Genomic DNA, 12458 nt, shown 5'->3' on the forward strand with positions numbered 1-12458 from the left:
GATTTCACTCACTTGGAGCCTGTTATACATCTTTTCACCCTAGCAGTGCAGTGGAGAGTAGCGAGATCCACAGCTTCTCTCCATCCCACTCTTTTCCCATCTGACCATAGAAATCCAAATCTAGATTGGAATAGGTTTTTATGAGACTAGGAGAAATAAGAGCTTTCTGCTCTCTGCATCTCATGGCGGGAAATGACAGGTCCCGTTGCTACAGGGCACAAAAATAATTTGCAACAAAGCTGGTTTTGTATCATTCCAGTTGTTTGTTTTGTTTCACAGAAGACATTAATTCACCTTTATGCTTTGCTTTTTCTTCGTAGGTCGATGACAGTACCGTAGTATTTCCTGGTTTTACAACTGCCCAAATAACAGAAGCATGAGAGCCACAGGCCAGGGCTGAGACATACCCACCAGTAATTCCTTTCACTTCTATCTGTAGGCCACATAAAGAAATGGACAAGTTTAGAAGGAACAGGATGCCAACATATATTTTTACCACAGGATGTCCAGGCTGCAGAGGCACCTGCTCAGGAATGAATGCAGCAAGTGGGAAAAAAAAACCAGAAAGCAACACAGGAGGGGGGAGATGGCGAAGCAAAAAAACAACCCCAACACAAAACCCAAGAGGTGACTAACAGGTCATCCATGAACATTTGCTATCAGAGCCTGCGGACCACAAAAGGTAAAGAAGAACGAACATACAAGCCTCAGACCAGAAAAAGAATCATGTCTTGACAATGTCACAGCTCAACTTACCAATGTGACTGATGACTACAGTTTGTGTTTTTCATCCACTTTCTCAAAAAAAGGAAGGTGTACACACACACAGAGTGTGGGAAACAGGAGAATGGCCACGAGCTGATGCGATAGCTGCTGGCTCTTGCTACCTTAAAAGGGAAACCTGAGAAAGTGCAAGAACAGCAGCACTTCAATCGCACAGGCAAAGGAGGTGTCTGTGCTATCGCACTGGAGGGCACTACTGTAGCCAAGGATTCGGCACCGTTCTCAAGCAGACGGACCTTTGGAAATGCAGATAAATTCAGAGGATATATTTGAACCTGTAAACAGGATATAAAAAAGCATGGGCATTTAATAAACTCCTCTCTGAGCTTCAGTGACTACTACACAAGCTTGATCTGTCTTAGGGAACTGTGCACTAAGATGCCTAATACAAATAGTTCTTAACCTAAATAAAAAAAAAAACAAAAAACCAACCATAGCTTGGATGAAGATATCTTTTGCTTCAAAGTGTCATCATTCTCCTGCCAAGAGAGAATACTTAGCATCTCCTACTATCAATAGGCAAACCTTAAGTTGGGCAGAGCTGCCTAACTCCACTTGTCACAAATATGTCTACTGTGCTACCAGAACTGGTTTTTTTGATAAAGTAATTGGAAAACAGCCTATTTATACTGGATAATAAACAGCAAGTGCTGGAGGGTATTTAACATGCAATGGATACGTGCCACAGAATGCTATGCCCACTGCATGACAGCCACCGAGGAAACTAGTTGGACATAGATTCTACAATTTCTCATGGAAGGGAAGAAATGTCATTTAAGGTAATGTGTACAACTGGTCAAATCAGTGCTGACAAATACACTTGTTGACAACTTCAGCCCTTTTTCCAATTACCAGCTGTTTGCAAACAGACTACTGTTGCGTTTGTTATTGTAATTGTAGAACAGACAATTGAAGTGCCTGAGCCAAAGCCCCAAACTCTCATCAATTTTGCCAGGCTATGGGAAAGGGCTGTAGATGAACAAACTTTACCCAAAGCATTTGTGAAATATCCACTTGGATTCTTGCCCACTTCTTTCTTATGCTGTGTAACTGGTCATTCACATCATATAGTGTTGGGTTTTTTTTGCTTCCAGACTAAATATATGAAATCTTTTAATTAATTGTTTAATAGCAAATAATTTTTACACATGAATGAATGTCCACATTCACGCGAGACTAAAGCAATGGTAAGAACAGCCATCATCCAAATGTTTCTGGCAGTACAAACATCCATGAGTGGTTGATACCAAAAGGTTGCAATAACTCCGAGATGTTCAGAATCCAAGGCAGTGTTTGCAAGTGTAGTTTCAGTCCATTCAAGTAGCTACTGCACGGATCATTAGTCTGAAGCAGAAGTAGTCTCAGAACAGACTGCATTGCAAGCTGATACACGGAATGTTGAAATCACCAATTAATCTGTCCTTCCCATGAATAAAGAGGAAATCAAACACTGGGATTAAACACGTAACTGCTTCATTTTTCAGGATCTGGAATTATATTGTCAGCCTCTACAGGGGGAAGTAGTTGTCTTTATAATTCAGCCCTACTACAGTCTGCTATGGTTAACAATAGTAATAACATACCTGTTCCAAAGTACTCTGGGAAAAATCCTTCAGACGATTTACCATTTAATAGTGAGATTATGGTACACTTACGTTTACAGAATAACATCCTCTTTTCCTAATACAACTGGCTTTTAATAGATTTCTTTGAGGACTCATGGGACACGCCAGCTACAGAAGGGTATCACAATCTGATCCTTAGCTTCTTCTAAATGTCTTAAGCAGTATGAATCCTACTTGCCCCTCTCATTTGAACATACCAGAAAGTTTCTCCTTGATATTCAGGCTTTTTTTTTTTTAAATATTCCCTACCTCTCCTCTTTATAGAGTAATTTTTCTCCATCTTGGCCTTCATCTATTAAATAGTGGGTGTTAAGACTAGATTCTCATAACCAAGCTGTCACGGAGCAATAAGTTTTCTTTAATGGGGCACTGTACAGAACAATATAAACTACAGTATGTATGCTGCAGAATTACCACCTACCAATGTTACATGTATGTAGAAATTTTGGACTACCTTTCTTTATTCCCCTGAAATTCCTTCTCCTGAAATATACCTAACGCAAATCAGATATTCTGATTATTTATATGTTGTCTTGCATTGAAATCCCTTTCCAAGAAACACCCCCTTCAAAGCCACTTTAATGACCCAGAAATTTGTGAGCGATGGGTTGAAGCTATGAGCAACCAACAAGACATGTTGTGGCACATCACAAAGATGTTTTCCATCTCTTGATTCTGATGTTTATTTTCCAGGTATTGAATTATAACGTTTACTACAAGGAGCATAAAAACACAATAAAACCAGTCACCTGGTAATAAATCAACCTAATAAATAAGCTTGAGCTATAGACGTGCTATTCGATTTACATTAATTTGTTCCTTCTTGATACTATCTTGATAGCAGCAAGTAATGAATGTGAAGAAAATAACATTGGTTTGAGTGTTCAAGGTGATACACAGAAACATTTTTATGTTTCCCTGAGCCCAAAAGCTCAAGGAAAAGGGAACCGGCAAATAACGTAGGGTATGATGAGCTGAGCCAAGAATGTGATTTTGGACTGTTTCCATTGCGGTTTTCACTTCAGAGTAATTTGTATGACTTGGAAAGCTAGCAATATAACTCTGTGTAGGGATGGGTTATTCAAGGTAACCTCTATGTTTAAAGGATGGGGTATTTTTATAGCCATGGACCAAAAATGAGGTCACATGCTACAGCTACCTAGTGCTAGGAAGGAAGACAGAGAATCCACTGTTTTTAAATTTTCACATTATCTTGTACCGTACAGAGACATGTATTTTACTGTTCTTAAAATACATAGCTATTAATATGCTAATGGCATGACAAGGAAAACAGCAAAGCCTAATAAAATGTCCCTCTAGCAGAAACACTAACTTTTCATATTCTTTAAGGCTAGTGTTCACATTGAATTCCTCAAGAAATGCAGTGAAGTATAAGCATAAGAGTGTAATATTTGGAACTTTTAAAATATATTGGATTTTAATGCATTCCTAGTTCATGTGGCAGCCCAGCCTATTTAGTCATATAATTTCTCGGTGATAAATCTTGAGCTAATTTCTAGAAAATAGCTAGAAATTTTTAAGCTGCTAAAAGTTAAACGTTGTGGTTTGTACGTAAAACCACAGCAACTGTGGGCTCAACACAGTACATAAAGATAGAACTACCGTCACTTAACATATTTGGATGTGAACAATATTTTCTCTAGCACAGAACAGGTGAAAGATGAAAAATATCAAATTCCCCAAAGAACCTTGAAATCAGCCACTAATGAAAGTTTTACAGTGGGACCTTTTAAAGGTTTAGGTCCAGATCCTCATCTGTAGTGAAGTTTCAATGAAGGAAGTAGAAATACCTAATTTACATCAATGAAAAACTAGACCTTAAATTATAAGGTCAAGATAATACAGACATTAACTTCTCATTTTACTCCCCACTGCTTGCAAAGAGTAAAACACTTCCAAGATTTCTACAGGACCAATCTAACATCAGTTCTGGAAATGATCCACACTTATAGGATGATTTAGAGAAATACTCATAGGGTCAAGGTCTTGAGACATCTTGATCTCCTTGGCTAGAAGCCAGGTGAATAAAAATCAAATAACAAAAAGTTAGAAATGATGTAGCATTGTAAAGGAAAATTAAAGGAATGATTAAACAGTACTAACTAAATAAAAAACACTGGCACTTAAACAAGAGATGTCATTTTTTTCCCCCTTCTTTTTTCAAAAATGTTCAACTGGGATTTTTGATTGTTACTTCAAAACAATCTTTCAATTTACTGACATGGTCTAAGTGAGAACTTCAACCATCTTCTGGCTCATTCCAACATATAAAAGTTCAGAGGTATGAAAAAAGGTCCTGAACCACACAGGCCTTCCACGAAAGAAATCCCTAGCACGGATGTTAGGCTCTTTTCCCACCCCTACTCCTCATGAGCCCATACACACCACAGAAGTCCTGGGTGGGAGAAGCGGCATGCCGGGGGCTGGTGGGACATTGCACTATATCACCAAGAAGATACAGGTGTAGTGTTTTACCCCTAGGATCGCCCCAGGCTGCTGTACTGCAGATCCCAGGGCTGACTGGGATAACATAAGTAACTCAGATAAAGATGAGTTCAGGATTAGAGCGTGCATGCACAAACACACACAGCTTGGAGTCACCCAGTCATCTCTCTACACCTAGTAATGGGATGCCAACCTTGGGCTCCGCCTCTGGTCAAGTACAGGCCTGAATCTTACCATGACATCCCAAATATGTGATACTGCTGCAGCAGAAGTGCCTGCTTTGGCTAAAGCTAGATAACCTTTCTGCATTGCATGAATATCCTCTGCAGAGCATGTCTTTATACTGTTTCACTTCAAAGCTAAGTTTTTAGATGCTGCTAACCATCAGGCAATTTTCCCTTAAGTTTCCTTTTACTTCTCATACATTTACTGTTCATTAATACCTTTCTCATTTCAAACTTTCTTTAAAAATGTCCTTTAAGTTCGCTAATTTCCTAGACTTGTTTTGCTTATGTTCTCCACAGATGCTCAGTTATCTTTCACGCGCTGTATTGGATCTCCAAGACTGCCTCTCCTTTTTCTCATCTCCACCTGACAAGAACTAAGTGGTTCTGGTCTGGACAAGGACATGTAGTTATGGTGACAGGATACTTTCGTTACCAGATGCTTACTAATGCATGTTAAAGGTTTCATGGAGAGAAGAAAGTCTGATTTTTACACGGGGCAAGTTAAAGTCTACCAGGGATAAAAGGATTTATGTTGCTCTGGGGAATGTTCAATGCAATTGCCGTAGCCTTTGCTAGATGAACATTTTACTATGTACTCGATCTAGATTGCTTAACTGGTACTTAAAACCGTAGGGTTTCCTCTGGAAGACAACTTCAGTTTCCTTTTAGATAAATTATTGAAATTGCTTTTTATAGTGAAAGAAAGAGTTCGGCTAACACAAAAGTCGGCTGACAAAAATTTTCTGCCAATGGAGTGTTATCTAAGATAAGTAAAAGCAACACTGCTAGACAGACAGGCCAGGGCGTGCGCTGTGCCAGGCACAGCAGCTTCCTTTATCCCTCTTGCCATGCGGCAATGCCACACGGTCAGGACTCAGCACAGAAGACAGACCAAAGTCCTTGTAATCCTTTTAGAAGGCTCTTGATATCGGCTGAGACGAGGGAGAATGAGATTTGTGGATAATCTCAGCTCATTTTAGCTCCAAATGCCCACAAGGAAAACATGACTGTAACCTGCCACATTTTATGCGCACAAAAGTCCCCTTGTCTTTTGCTCTTTTCTGGAATCATGTAGTTCAGGCAAGTGGAAATACAGTGGTGGTTTCTAGTCCACTGGACTTTTTACAAATCCAGTTTTTCCCCCTGACTGACCCCACTGGTGGGCTGTGCAGAGTTGCGCTAATAAACCAGAAAAACCACAGTTCTGTTGTGATTAGAAACCTTCGGTACGTCAAAACGTAGCAGCATATCTGCAGTTTGGCTGTTTGCCCTAGAGGTTTACACCACTGGTTATCATAAGCCTTTAATTTCCAAAGCTGGCGCAGGAGCAACCAGAAAATAAACCAAAGCGTCCAGAAACAGGCAGGATCTTGCAACCTGTGAAGCAATGCAGCACTAAGAGGAGGTGATGCTGTCTTCTCGTAATTTTTTTCCCTGGAGTCAATAAATAACAAGAAGAAAAAGCACAGACTGTCAAACCTGAACAGAAGAGCCGATTCAGTAGTCAAGCTCTGATCTTCAGTATGTTCGCTGAAAGTTCTGGTTTTTTAAGGAAAGTTTCCCTGTTCTTACATAACCTTCGACACTTTGCTACAGCAGGCTAAGTGAGGGAACAAGATTAACAGATACGAGATATTTTTACTGCTTCACCCAAAGATTCACAGAATTTTCTGGGAATTTTAACACTTGTTCAAAACAATGTGTGATTCTTCATGTTGCTATCGGTGCTAGGAGAGAATTCTACATAGCCTCCAAGTGATTTGTACTGAAAAATTTTACATCGTTATTTAACATCCTTCTTCAAACTAATAAATCTGCTAAATTGGATTTTGATAAGAACCAAAGTGCTGTTATTAAATATCTCTGCAAAATAACAGCATTATCAAAGTGGAAGTCATTAAGCTGCTATTCCCACCGACTGTTCTGTATGTTACCACAAACTTAGCCATGACAAATGCTTTCTGAGTTAACTTACAGGAAATATATTTGTGTCAATTAGCACAGATTATACGATCGAGGAACAAGATCAGTGAACCGTAATGAATACGGTCAATATCTGCCCTAAAATATGACATCTATTTATCTAAATGCAGTATCTCGGCTTCATTTACTGCATCTCTTCCTGTTTCCCTTCCTTTACTAAGCATTTATTAAAAACAATGCTAGAGGAAACAAAGTATGTATCACATTTTTAAATGAACTTCCGTTACAACGCTGTTACTAATATGATTTGCTTGCCTCGCTACCATGAGGATCCACTGTTGATATAGTTACCAGCAAGTCCTCCAAACAATTACTGACTTCAGCTCGCGAGAGGTCCACCACAGATGTGAAAAATCAGTAGCATTTTTCCCACACTCTACAGCTCCACCAAAGTAGAAGCTGAAGGTGTGATAGCATGTCAACAGTCGGATGGAACACCAGCTGTGCAAACACATGGCCCAGCCTGTGATAAAATCCTTTTTCTTCTCTACAACAGCTGTAACAATGTCAGAGCTCCTTGGATACAGAAAATCCCTACAATTTCTCTAGTGGGAGGAAAACCAGTGAACAGTCCTGTAACGTGGAGTATCATGGGCTATTAGTTAGCCCAGGATTCAAGAGCGTAAGCCACAGGAGAAAATTTCTTGCGCCAGTTATAAAGGTCAACATTTCAAAGTCTTCTGCCATGCATTAGGCACCAAAATCAGATCCTCAGCCACATCTCTCTAACTTCACCAATGGCACTGAAGATCTGAGACTCCCTGCTCAGTGCTGAAACCTCCTGCAGAGCTTTGCATCCATCCAGGACAGAATGGTCCTGGGCAGTTCTGCACGGGAGTGCTTTTGGCAGATGAAAACGGTAAAGCTCATGTGCAAGTCTGCCAGCAATGCACTGCTAGCCTGTGTCTGAGACCAGAGCCTCTGCTTTCACTGTCTTTAAGAGGGTGAGTAGCAATTATACAGGCAGCTGAATCTGGGGTAAGAAGGACAAGACCACCTCAACATTGGATAGGAAGAACTCTATCTAGGAGCCAGGACCCATACTGTAAATCATAAAAACCTAGGAGTCCGGGATTTCTTCAGTTTTCTGCTTTCAAGCAAATTCTCTAAGCATGCTACTGTATTTTTTATTCTGCTGTTACTCATAACATTCAGAAGCGTCTTCCTTTGAGCACACATTTTGAGATAGGGGTCTGATTTTTGAAGGGGGAATGCTCAGCACTTCACAAGACCTCATCAGGGGAAACAGATTTAGACATAAAACAAATGGACATATCCCTAACCATCAAAAACTTGAAAATTTTAACCTCAAAAAAATGTGTCTGCATATATAAAAGTTAAAAAAAAAAACTTATTACACAAAGTCCTTGTTTCAAAATATAGCAGATAACACAGCATTAAGCAAATTTACCAATAAATCTGAGTGTAACCATTCTTGTGCAAAGGAAACAAAACAAAACAAAACAACTTCTACATGCTCAGCCTACTAAAACATCTTGCCAGATATTTGAGAGCAAATCAATAATTCGTTGCTATTGAGAAATGAGACATGCAATCTTTGGAGCCAAACTGGTCACTGGTGAACAGTAAAAACCTAATAATTTCCATATTTATTAAGTAATCCATTGCTATTTACCCCAGAAATCATTGCACACAAAAAAATTAAAAAAAAACCCCAACCTGAGAAATCCTGGTGTATGCTGCTATCCCCTTCTGTTGTTCCTCAAGGAACGTAATGGAAACTAAGACAAAAAATGAAAATACTAGATTTCTTACATTGTTATTGTAATAATACAGAGATAAAGGATTATGAAAAGAAGAGAAATGAAACTCAGTTTATTTATCCTTTTCACTTTTTTCTCTTACTGTCATTATTTCCAGAATTTCTTGATTTAAACAAAGAGGAGGAAAGGTTATTTTGTAGAGGAAAGAAAAACAGGAAAGGCAGGGGAAGAAATATAACAAAGAAAGGAAGATGTGCATGTATCTTTAGCTTTCCTCAGTGAAAAGAAAAGATATTTTTTTCTTTTTTACTACTTCATAATAGTCTCTACCAGGTCTGTTCTAGTCTCAGCATACACCCAATTGCCATTAGCATTAATAACTGATGTGTGCTCACATCAAAAGAATACCCTTTACTTTGTCAAGTCTTAAAACTGGACAACAGGTTTAAATGAAAAAAACTTGGAAAGGCTTGGAGACAAGCGAAGCAGTACATAACAAGTCTATAAAGGATAATAAAGAATACTTAGCATACCTGAAAAGATTTCACACCAGTGGTAGAAGGCCTAAATAAATCATGCAAATGAATAAAAGAGGACTATAAAGTCTTTATATAACAACATAAGAAACAAATAGTAAAAATTGCATATAATATTATTGTATTAAAAAGCAAGCAACTGAAAATAGCCCAGAGAGCTTTTAAAGATTTACAAGATAGCTTATTCTTATGAAGGGTGCTGGGGAATGAAGATGTTGCAATTATCAGACAAAACTAATGGTCAGAATTGCATACTTTTTCAGCCTTCAATTCATGGCCTGCATAGTTTTCATCCAGTCATTTACATTCTTTGTTTCCCAGTTTTGCCTTTTGTATTACAGCAGTAATCTTCTCACATGTATATCAATGTACAGTTGGATACATTAACATTTGCAAAAACATTTATGTCTAGGGAAAGATGAATAAATACAGATATTGATGAGCAGGAAACAACAATTCGTCAGATGCATAGCGTATCCCTGCATAAGCATGGCTTTTTCCACGAAAAACATCTTGATGGCCTATAGGGCCATCAGCTTACGTGGAGATATGCAAGTTAGACTAACTGGGGATCTGTTCTTCAGATTTTGAAGAGGTTATCACACAGCCTTTCATTACAGTTCAGGTCTACTTGATTTTTAGCCATTTCTAACTGATTCCCTGAAGAAGTCCCAGAAACAGCAAATATTCTACAAAACAGCATAGAAATGAACTGTTTTCATTTCTTTTAGTGAGCTAAGAACCTTACCTCATATCACAGGAGCACACTTAACATTTTTAACACATAAAGATACCACCAAAGAATCAGTTTCTGAATATTATCTATCAGGATGCTTTGAGATATTTAGCCACAGGACAAGGTTGTAGCATTGACCAAAAGATTTTGATACATCCAATGTGGAGAGTTTTAGTAACGTTTACAGTTTCACACCACATTTGATTAAATCAAGTGCTGCCTCTGTTACATTTTCATAAAGATTAGGAATTAGAAACTGAATTCACATCAGCCAAGATTTTTGAGCTTTTACAAAGGTTTCCCTAAGTAAACAGTGCCAGAGTTACAATATCAAACTCTTTCTTTAGCTGAAACATCTTTCATTTCTTTCTTCTATTCCATCCTCAAGCAGAAGTATTTAGTTTGGGTCAATCAAAACATTTGCACTTCAGGTTTGAAAATGCTTCATTTCAGTATTGAAGGATTTTTAATTTTTTTTTAATTATTATTTTTTACTACTATTAATTTCAATTTCAAAGGCAACAGTGGTTCCAAACACCACATAGAGATTTTTTTTTTTGTTAACTTTTTTCAATTTTCTAAAAGTTGACCCACTGCTGAAAAAAACGAGATGGCTTTGCATTTCCTCCCAAAACTGTTTAGCCAAGAAATTTCATAGAATCATAGAATACTTTGGGTTGGAAGGGACCTCTAAAGGTCATCTAGTCCAACCCCCCTGCTGTGGGCAGGGACATCTTCAACTAGATCAGGTTGCTCAGAGCCCCGTCCAACCTGACCTGGAATGTTTTCAGGGATGGGGCATCCACCACCTCTCCGGGCAACCTGGGCCAGTGCTTCACCACCCTCAGCGTAAACAATTTCTTCCTTAGATCTAGTCTGAATCTACCCCCCTTTAGTTGAAAGCCATTCCCCGTTGTCCTGTCGCCACAGGCCCTGCTAAAAAGTTTGCCACCATCTTTCTTATAAGCCCCCTTTAAGTACTGACAGGCTGCAATAAGGTCTCCCCAAAGCCTTCTCTTCTCTAGGCTGAACAACCCCAACTCTCAGCCTGTCTTCACAGGAGAGGTGTTCCATCCCCCTGAGCATTTTTGTGACCCTCCTCTGGACCCGCTCCAACAGGTCCGTGTCTTTCTTATGCTGAGGGCTCCAGAGCTGGACGCAGTGCTCCAGGGGGGGTCTCACCAGAGCAGAGCAGAGGGGCAGAATCCCCTCCCTCGACCTGCTGGCCACGCTTCTTGGGATGCAGCCCAGGATAGGGTTGGCCTTCTGGGCTGCGAGCGCACATTGCTGGCTCATGTCCAGCTTTTCATCCACCAGTACCCCCAAGTCCTTCTCGGCAGGGCTGCTCTCAATCCCTTCATCCCCCAGCCTGTATGGATACCAGGGGTTGCCCTGACCCAGATGCAGGACCCTGCACTTGGCCTTGTTGAACCTCACGAGGTTCACACGGGCCCACTTCTCAAGCTTGTCCAGGTCCCTCTGGATGGCATCCCATCGCTCTGGCATGTCGACCGCACCACTCAGCTTGGTGTCATCTGCAACCTTGCTGAGGATGCACTCGATCCCACTGTCTGTGTCATTGATGAAGATATTAAACAGTACCAGTCCCAATACGGACCCCTGCGGGACACCACTTGTCACCAATCTCCATCTGGACATTGAGCCATTGACCACTACGCTCCAGAAGCCACCATCTAACCAATTCCTCACCTACCGGACAGTCCACCCATCAAATCCATACCTCTCCAGTTTAGAGAGAAGGATGTTATGGGGGACCGTGTCCAAGGCCTTACAGAGGTCCAGATAGATGACATCTGTAGCCCTTCCCGTGTCCACTGATGTAGTCACTCCATCAGAGAAGGCCACTAGGTTGGTCAGACAGGACTTGCCCTTGGTGACGCCATGCTGGCTGTCTTGAATCACCTCCCTGTCCTCCACGTGCCTTAGCATAGCTTCCTGGAGGATCTGTTCCATGATCTTCCCAGGCACAGAGGAGAGACTGACTGGCCTGTAGCTCCCCAGGTCTTCCTTTTTTCCCTTTTTAAAAATGGGGGTGATGTTTCCCCTTTTCCAGTCAGTGGGAACTTCCCCGGACTGCCACGACTTCTCAAATATGATGGAGAGTGGCTTAGCAACTTCATCCACCAGTTCCTTCAGGACCCACGGATGGATCTCATTGGGTCCCACGGACTTGTGCACCTTCAGGTGCCTTAGATGGTCTCGAACCTGATGTTCTCCCACAGTGGGTGGCTCTTCATTCTCCCAGTCCCCACCTTTGCCTTCTGCGGCTTGGGTGGTGAGGCTCAAGCACTTGCCGGTGAAGACTGAGGCAAAAAAGTCATTGAGTACCTCCGCCTTCTCCATGTCCCGGGTAACCA

The sequence above is a fragment of the Aptenodytes patagonicus genome, chromosome 6 (genome assembly GCF_965638725.1).
Source record: "Aptenodytes patagonicus chromosome 6, bAptPat1.pri.cur, whole genome shotgun sequence".
Classification (NCBI taxonomy): Eukaryota; Metazoa; Chordata; class Aves; order Sphenisciformes; family Spheniscidae; genus Aptenodytes; species Aptenodytes patagonicus.